The sequence below is a fragment of the Pleurodeles waltl genome, chromosome 3_1, assembly GCF_031143425.1.
Source record: "Pleurodeles waltl isolate 20211129_DDA chromosome 3_1, aPleWal1.hap1.20221129, whole genome shotgun sequence".
NCBI classification, from domain to species: Eukaryota; Metazoa; Chordata; class Amphibia; order Caudata; family Salamandridae; genus Pleurodeles; species Pleurodeles waltl.
The window spans coordinates 1,424,966,510-1,424,975,116 of record NC_090440.1 but is presented as its reverse complement, the minus strand read 5'-3'; the positions used below and the strand labels follow the sequence as shown (position 1 = coordinate 1,424,975,116).

At 46.5% G+C, this 8,607-nt stretch overlaps 1 pseudogene; it reads left to right on the top strand.

Moving 5' to 3' along the window:
* Positions 1-8,042: 8,042 nt before the first annotated feature.
* On the top strand, positions 8,043-8,194 carry LOC138285975 (U2 spliceosomal RNA; annotated as a pseudogene).
* The last annotated feature ends 413 nt before the right edge of the window (positions 8,195-8,607 follow it).

The window sequence follows — 8,607 nt, the reverse complement described above, 5'->3', positions numbered from 1 at the left end:
AGGCAGAAAAATCTAGATGGAGAAGAAATGCAAAGAGGTGAGGTGGAAAAAGAGCTACGAGGTGCAGATGAAGGCATGAGGTAGAAAGACTGTTAAGCAGACAGTATTGGTCTAGACATAGGGATGCAGATGTAGGCACAGAAAGTGGTAACGAGAGAGGTGGGGGTACGAGAAAGACAGGTAAAACAGATGGATTCAGCAGTGGCTGCCGCATATGTCAAGAGGAGTGGAGGGGGGACGGGGGACGACGTGGGAAACATTAATAAAAATTAAAAAAACACTTATCTCTGCCGCACATCTTCCACCACTGTGTACTGCCACCTAGCTACTCTTGTTGTGTCCCAAAATTTGCTGGGACACCAGTACAGGCTCCTAAGCAATGCTGACACTGCTCACATGCTAAACATAGCATGTAAGCAGTGTCAGGATTAGTTTGAGCACAGTCACTGCCACTCAGACACAAGCCTGGGGTCTGTGCTGTTTCTCCAGCCTGGCTGTGTATACAGCTGGGCCGGAGAAACCTAAGTGGGCCTGTGTGTTTGGCCGGCCTCAGACAGCCGGCCAAACATACATGTGCACTTAGTGCACTCTCCCCTCATTACCCCCTCCCGCCCCCGTGGCCCAGCCCCACTCCTCCCCTCCCCTCCCCGCATCTGCTGGCAGAGCCAGCAGATGCAAAATGAAAAATAAAACAATAGCAAGCTATCATTTTATTTTTCATCTGCTGGCTCAGCTGGGTGGCGACGCCCCTCCGCCACTGCGAAGGAGCTGCCCCTGGATGGATTGGAAAGAACTGATATAGTGGCAGATGGGGTAGGTTCATAAAGATGTAGAGACAGGTAGAGACACAGTGATAAAGAAAGAAGTGTGACATTGAAAAGGTGAGTTAAAATACGGAGAGAGGTGTTTTTTTTTCATTTCAATGCCATCAACTGTCAGAGATGGCAAGGGGTAATATTGGGCGGACCAGCACACGCACCTGTCGAATTAAATAAGATTTCTGGGAAAGTGGAGGCTCTGGCCAAATGCGCACTTTGCTGATGCATTCAAACAACTGTAAATGGCAGCTTCAGCAAAGTATGTTGTTATACAGAGTCAGCTATTTTATAGGACATTTACTGGTCATCCCAAGTCAAAAAGGAAGATTTTCCTGGAGTCATTCTGAAGTCATCCGATGACTTCATCTGGGCTATTCCTGTAATTATCTAGTGAAGTTGTGCCAAACCATCCTGATGTATGCCTGTAGGGTGAAATATTTAAATGAGATGACTCCACAGTCATCACAGTAACTACTTCAGAATGGTCTTCTGATTACTTCATTAGGAAATATGTGGTTATTCTTAACTGCTACAGGATGACTCCATGACAACAAAGGGATGAGAGTAGATTACTTCATGTTGACTTCATGACAATTTAGGGATGAGAGCAGATTACTTTATGATGACTCCATGACAATTAGGGGATGAGAGCAGATTTCTTCATGAGGACTCCATGAGGACTCCATGAGGATGGGAGCAGATTACTCCACGAGGTCTTCATGACTACTTCAAGATGTATTTTTATTACTTCACAATGACTTTCTGACCACTTCTGGATGTAATTTTATTACTTCACTATAGCACTGTGAGAGCTTCTGAATAGGTTACTACACCATGATCCAAGATGACTGCTTCACCATCACTTTCTGTGATTGATAGGTCTCCCTCCCACATTAGTCCCTGTAGACTTTAATAGCACTGGGGAGTACTATTGAGTAAAAATAGGTCCTCAATTAGTGTACATCATACACCAGACTGACATAATGTTGTGGTTATACTACAATTCTAATCACTATTGCTGCAACTACTATCTGTGATAACCGAAAATGTAGAATTAAATTTGGAATATAACATATATATATATATATATATATATATATATATATATATATATATATATACATATATTACAATTTCGTACACCATTCCCAATTTATAGGGATTTACAGCAGCTTCCATTGATGTATCATATCATTTTTTTTCTCTAATTTGAAACTATCACATTAATTTCACAGTTGCTAACAATTTTGAGTGGACTTCATGTGAGATTTGAGTTTGGTGAGAGGGCAATATACCAAGTATGTCGACAGCTGAGAGTTCTATTGTGAATGGCTTTCGTGTGCATGGGCTTGCACATTTATAGTGTTGTGTGGGTGAATGGTACATTGAGGGAGCGATATAGTGAGTGAATGTAGGCAGCTGGGAAAATGGTGATCTTGCCAATGGCTGTTTAGTGTGAATGGTGTTCCATTGGTATGTTGAATACATAGTTTGAATAAGTATCATCAGTGGTAGACAGTGAGTAGAGGGTGTCCCAAGTGGTATTCTAATTATCTCTTGGCAACTATTTGGGAGAGTGGTTTATTAAGTTGTGTTGTGCGTGGCGTTGTATTGAATCTACTTGACTGGCAAGTATATGGCTTAAGTGGCTTTAGGTGAATGAGTACTGTAAGTGAGCTTGGATGATTGATGTGGGCTATAAGCAGTGACAGTGTTACATGAGTGGCAGTTAGTAAGGCATACAGTGAGAAATGTTCTAAATCTCAGTTGGCAAGTGGTATAATTCTTGTTGTTTTAAGTGCAGGTGAATGTGGAACAAGCAGCTATATGGAGTAAGAGGATATTTGTATGGAAAGTCCATGTGTATAGCAGATACTGACTGCAGAGAGGAGATATTAACGTAGGTAGTGTGGAGCAAACAAAGCATGGGAGAGTAGGTGTGTAAGTGTCATGTTAAGGTTGAATACGTAGAGAGTTGAGTCCTGTTTGTTAATGGTGGAACAGTGCAGCACTCGAGAGAAGAGTAAGGATATGGACTGTGAAATGTGTTGCGCTGAACAGATTTGGATAGGAGGTGTGAAAAGCATTTATAAATAGCGCAGGGCACAGTGGATGTTGGGACTGGATAAGGAGAGCTTCTGTGAAGAGCAGATCTAATGATTATATTTGAAGTATGGGCTAGCAGCTGGACAGCAGCTCCAACAGTAAAACAGAGAGTGCTTTTGGAGGCTGTAAATGAGTCGACGTGGAGGTTCAGTGGATGTTCAGCAGAAATGGAAAGGTCATATTGTGGGAGAAGAGGGGATGTAAAGGATGAATTTTAAGGCTAGAAAGTTTACACAGAGGGAACTTAAATGGTGTAAGCAGGTGTTGTAAAAAAAGAGAGAGAGAATGAAAAGGGATAGGAGTCAATGAGTAGTATTTAGAAGATAAGATGGTGGAGAGTGGATGTAGTGCACTGAGAGCAGAAGTGGTGTTTGGAGTTTCTCGAGCAAGTGTTGGGTGCAGATGTATAGGGTGCAGACAGGTTTTGGAATTTGGGAGAGTGGACGCAGAAGGCTTAGATTGGATGTGTGAGTTGAACAACAGATGAAGAGGGTGGATACAGAGGTTGAATAATGGATATACATTAGCAGTGCAAGTGCTGGGTAGAATACTAGCAGTGCAAGTGCTGAGTAGAAAACACGTGGATGGTGGGGATCGAGCATTGAAAATAAAGAGTGACTGTGGGGAGCTCATGTACAGAGTGTAGCACCCATATGGAGGGCTGATATGTGGAGATACCTGATGGAGAATGGGTGATCAGGTATGAAAGCTGATATAGAGTGTGTATTAAAGGAGTGCGATGTGCACATATTAACAGTGGCAGTAGAAGATGGATAGAAGAGAACATGGCTGTAGATTGAAGATTTTGAGGGTGAAAAATGGATGTTGAGTCTGTTCAGCCGATGTAGTGAGAAGGATGCGGCCCAAGGACAGTGAATGTAGCAGGAAGAGCGTGCAAGTGCAGAGTAAAAACAGCATGAGGATGGTGCCTTGGGTAGAGAGCATGTAAATGACGAAGAAGTGATGCGTGGACAGAGCACAAGGAGGGAAGAAAACGTATTTGGTGGGTGGAGAGCATATGTGGAGAGCACAAATGGAGGTTGGAGAGAGCATGTGCAGAGTACTATACAAGAGTAAATGTAGAGGGTGTATGTGCTGGGCAGAGAGTGGATATGGCTGGCAGACTTTTTAATATATGTTGAGAAGGGCGGGTCAAGGTAGGAGGAAGATAAATATAATGAGTATGGGAAGTAGATAGCCAAGAGCATATGTACTGCACTGTGAGAACATATGGTGTGCAGTGAGAGGATGGGTGAAATAGAGAATGGGTGTGGTGAGCCATTGTACATGATGGAAAAGAGAGGTGGGCTTGGGGAAAGGATAGAGTGGATATGCAGGGTGTGCATGGATAGGGTAGAGAGTGCATCTTGCAGATGGAAAGCAGAAAAAGGATGGCATTTAATTGGGAGTCAGGGAATCAGGGAGTGTATGTATATTTTGGAGAGTGGATATGGGGATGTATGTACAGGGTAAAGAGTGGATGCACACAGTGGACAACAAATGTGAACGGTATAGTGCATATGTAGTGTAGATGTGAAGGATAGAGAGCAGAGTCCTGCATGAACTTGGAGGGTAAATGTGATGGGAGGTGCAGACATGGAGAGTAAAAGTAGACTTGGTTGGTGGAGAGCATATGTGGAGGATGGGGAGCCATTTCAGGGGACAGATATTAAGGGTGGACAAAGAATGGGGATCGCAAAGTGGATATAATACGAAGACAGGAGATTGCTGAGAGAGGGGGTGGAGAATTGATGTAGAGTGGGTATGGAGCATGGATAGTTGAAGCACACAGTCTAGAGTGTATGTTCAAAGTGAAGAGAGAATGTGAAGAGTAGGTCTACCTGGTAGAGAGACTCTGGAGGGGGTGGAAAGCATATGGGAAGTAGAGCACATTTGGAGGGTGAGCACATCTAGAGGTTGACAAGCAGATCTAAAAGGTGTTGTTGAGGGTGGAGAGCTTTTGAGCTACATTCAGAAGATAGCAAGTGAAGGACAGAGAAAACATACAGGGTAAAGAGTGTATGAAGAGGGTGGTGAGGGTTTGTAGAGGGTGGGATGCATGCACAGTATAATGACGATGTCTGATGTCGACAATAATGTACATGGTAGAGATCGGACTTAGAAAATGTACGTGGTGGATTAAGATTGGAAAGTCAATTTACACAGACTATAAGCAGGGCCACTGGAACTATGCAATTGTGTGGCTATGGCCATTTTCGGATTATTATAGATTTGCTGCATGTTCACATAATCCATCATCTGCCAAATAATCTGTGAAGTTTCTTGATGAAGAACGAATTGCATTTCTCGTCCTTCTCGAGGTCCAGAAGATGATTTTTCTGCATTCCTCTCTGAAGTGCTCTGTGAGCCCTTTTCGGGTTTCCTCCAGTTTGTCATCCACGTCCCATCCCCTGTGCTCGAGTTCGAACAGGCGCTGCAGTTTGCTTTGCAGCCGCCTGAACTCACTCTTTTTTTCCCCTGGAGCAGCTCTGCTTGCATCCTAGAAGAAGCACCGGAACCTGTCCTTCACACATTCCCACCATTCGCCAGCAGAGTGAAAGAGGTCCCTCACTTCCCTCCACTCTACATACGCAACTCTGAGGTCAGCCACTAACTCCTTGTTTTCCAGCAACAAGCAGTTCAGTTTCCACGATCCGTGGCCAGCGGATAATTTCCCTGTAAATTCCCCCTTGAAACTGACTACTCTGTGGTCCGAAAAGTGGACGGGGATCATGGAGCTCTGCCCAGGCTTCACTGTTAGGGAGGTGAAGAGGAAATTGATCCGTGAATGCACAGATCCGTCTGGCTTACTCCAGAAGTAATTGCTGATGTTCGGCCCCATACTCCAGATGACATCCCTCAGGGATGCCTCACCTTTCATCTCCACCAACAGCCTGGACGTCACATCCATTCCTGCAGAGTCTGACCAAGTGCATTCATCTAACTCTACTGGGCAGTTAAAATCACCACCGATCAGTATGGTCCTGGAGGTCGCAAGCTTCATCCTGAGGACCCTGAATATCTCAAGCCATTCATTCTTATCCGGGGGGGGGCATAGACATTGATGAGCATAACGCGCTCACTGGACCACGAGCTGCCCACGACCAGCACTCTTCCGTTGACCTGCTCAGTAACCCTATTGGTGGTGAAATGCCTGCCCTTGATCAGAATGGCGACTCCAGATGATTTTCAGTTGTTTCCTCCGGACCAAAAGGATGGCCTGGGCGTCCATTGCCATTCAAACTCGCTGTACATCTGGGGGTACAGAATCCCACATTCCTGCAGAAAGCACACATTATGGTTCTGGGCTGCCAGGAATGACAATGTGCCAACACGCCTAACCTGTCCTTTATTCTCCTGAAGTTTAGGGTGAACAATGATATAGCCATTGTCTTAGCACTAGCTGTCAGTGTCTGGGTAGGGGAGAACCACTACTGGGGTTGGGGGCCCTAAGCTGTTCTATTGGGGGTGCTAAGCCACCTGCTGGTCCTCCTTTCTCTTGCTCTTGTTGTCTTCCGGATCCTGTATTTCGGCTATTGCCTCTGGGATTTCCGCCCACTGGGTTTTTACACTAGGGGCCTGGTGACATCTCTCGGGGCTAGCAGTTGATGTAGCTCCTGGAGCGCGGTTTGTATGGCCAGGTTCTGTTCGTCCGTGGCACCTCCCATGTCTTCTATGTTCTCCTCATCGGAGTTGCTTGTGATGTTGCCGTTTTGTTCCTTGGCTTGGGAAGTGACGTGCTTCTTCTTCGTGGTGTAGAAGTCCTCCTTCCTTTGCCATTGCCTCTTTCTTCCTGGTCTTTGGAGGTTTTGGTCCACTTCCTTGTCCGCCTCCATTGCTGCTTCTTGCGGGGGTTTGGGCTTTGGCTCTTCTTTTGGCGGTGTTTGTTTCCCTTTGGTCAGGGCATGCCTCCTTCACTCCTTTTCCTCTTTCTCCTTCCTGCACTTGTCTCACAGCCTCTGGGACTTCACCTGATTCCAGACCTCCTCTATCTCCTCCTCCTCCCCGCTGCTGCTGTCCACCTTCTTCTGCGGGTGTTTGCTCTTTTTCTTTCTTTTTGCTTTTGCTTTGACTGAGGCTGGGGTTGGGGTTTGGGTCCTGGTGGTAGCAACAATCCCATCTCCCTCCTCAGTCCCAGTCACTGGAGTCTGTTCTGACTCTCCTTGGGCCTCCGGTGCATCGGTTGGCGTTCCCCCCTCGGGCTTTCCCTCAGAGTGGGTGGGTCCTACGGAGGCTGAAGCCTCCGGTGGGGGTGCTGAGTACTTCACTGTGGTTGGTTCCACTGTAGGTTCAGGTTCTTCCTCTTCTGAGCCGGGTCCTGGGGATTTTTGGTTCTGCTGGGCCGGTAGTGTTGGGTTGCTTCTCCTGGTTGTCTCTGGTTTCTTCTGAGCTTCCTCTCTGGAAGCCTTCAAGAGGGCATTCACCTTGACATTGGGGTTGGGTCCAGCTTTGGTCTGGTGGTCTTTGGGCTGGGGTTCCTGTAGCTGCTGCTGCGTAGGTTCTGGGTCTGTCTGGCTTTGGGCACTGGTAGTAGGTGTGTCCTTCTCCTCCACATAAGTTGCATGCCTTCTTTCCTGTGCAGCCGCTTGCCTCGTGCCCAGTCTGTGTGCAGATCCTGCAGGGCTTCTCGGGGCAATCTATCCCTTTATTTCCACTTCCTGCAGGTAAAAGGTTGGCCTGGGTAGCGGATCCTGCCCTCGTCTTCTCCCAAGTAGAAGCTTGCCATGGGTGCCTCAGTCCGTCTTTCCCAGCTGGGTCTTTGTGGAGGTTGATGATGGCCTACTAAGTTGTGTTACATATGCCTCGTCTGTCTCTGACCTTGGTGGGTCTTTTTGTGATGCTATGTTCCGGTCCGGGATGTGGGACTTGGTCATCTCCACAGTGATCCTCTTCTCCGTAGATGCTCGCTCCCATCCTGCCGTCACGTTGAAGGAGTTGTATGGTTTCTCCTCCTTCATCCCTTGGAAGAACTCCCAGTACTTCCTGTAGAGGGTATGTAAGATGAAACTCAGGAGAAAAATCCAGCCGGATGCTGAAGCTTGTCAGCTCAGCACATCCTCCCCTGGGATCCCTGCTGGTTTGATGACCTTATCTAGGAACAGTTCTCTATTTAGCTTGATCACTTCTCGGCCTTTTGGCTAAGATCAAGTGTAGTATCTGTTCTTATCAGAGTGAAACCACTGTCCAGTGGGAGTAATTTTGATGTTTACTGGATCTGCTACTTTGACTTGGAAGTGAAGTAAATTTGCAATGTATGCAAATTAACCGGACAAGGCCCACTCGTCTATAGGAAGAGAGAGGAAGGACACCAGCGTGATGGTGTCCGTTTGGCCATTAGGGGCGCAAAATGGAATCTCCAAGGACCGCGTGGTCAGCTCTTAGGGCTCGGTAATATTTGCGCTCCCTACTACCTCTATCTTTCCTGACATTTGAGTGGACTAATGCTGGAGGCTTAAAACCCTCCTAACATCCTTCATAGGCTTGTCAGCACTCAGACCTCTGGAGAGGGGATCCATGGTTAGGTGTTATCACCTATAACCCTCAACTTAGCTTTTGGGAGTGACTGTGCGGTTTTTCTTGCTCTATAGGCAGTTGCTGTCTGTTTGACGGTACAGGACAGGTAATATCCAGAGGCATACTACTGGAACTCGAGGTGATCCAGAAACACCAGTAGCTGAAGGTA